This window comes from Pogona vitticeps, chromosome 11 (assembly GCF_051106095.1).
Source record: "Pogona vitticeps strain Pit_001003342236 chromosome 11, PviZW2.1, whole genome shotgun sequence".
Taxonomy (NCBI): domain Eukaryota; kingdom Metazoa; phylum Chordata; class Lepidosauria; order Squamata; family Agamidae; genus Pogona; species Pogona vitticeps.
Window position 1 is genome coordinate 9,973,051 of NC_135793.1, and position 368 is coordinate 9,973,418.

Here is a 368-nt window from a genome sequence, read left to right on the forward strand (position 1 = left end):
AAAAACCTTTCTTACCATTTTTTTGACCTAAGTTCACCTTGGGTTAAAAGAAGAAAAAAATACAAAAAATTCTCCCCCTAGTGGTAGAGTATGGATTAACCAGCTTTGCATTAGTTCCTCTGGGAACTAATGCCTCTACCTACAATCAGCACCTCGACATATGAACGCAAAACAGCAGATATGGATTAAATGGTTTTCAATGCATTCCTATGGAAAACTTTGCCTCGACTTATGAACTTTTCGACCTGTGAACTTAATTCCAATATGGATTATGCTCATAAGTCGAGGTACCACTGTATCAGGTAAGACAGATGTTGCAGTAAAATGTAGGGTTTTGCCATTGGCACCCTAAGTGCGATCTGCTTTAC

At 38.6% G+C, this 368-nt stretch overlaps 1 protein-coding gene and 1 long non-coding RNA gene across 5 annotated transcripts in view; one reads left to right on the plus strand and one right to left on the minus strand.

Moving 5' to 3' along the window:
* Positions 1–368, plus strand: part of PCDH19 (protocadherin 19) — a 142,976-nt gene that overhangs the window by 104,605 nt on the left and 38,003 nt on the right. The window lies entirely within an intron of this gene.
* The window catches only part of LOC144584455 (uncharacterized), a 44,820-nt gene that overhangs the window by 7,830 nt on the left and 36,622 nt on the right, over positions 1–368 (minus strand). The gene's annotated exons all lie outside the window — the stretch shown is intronic.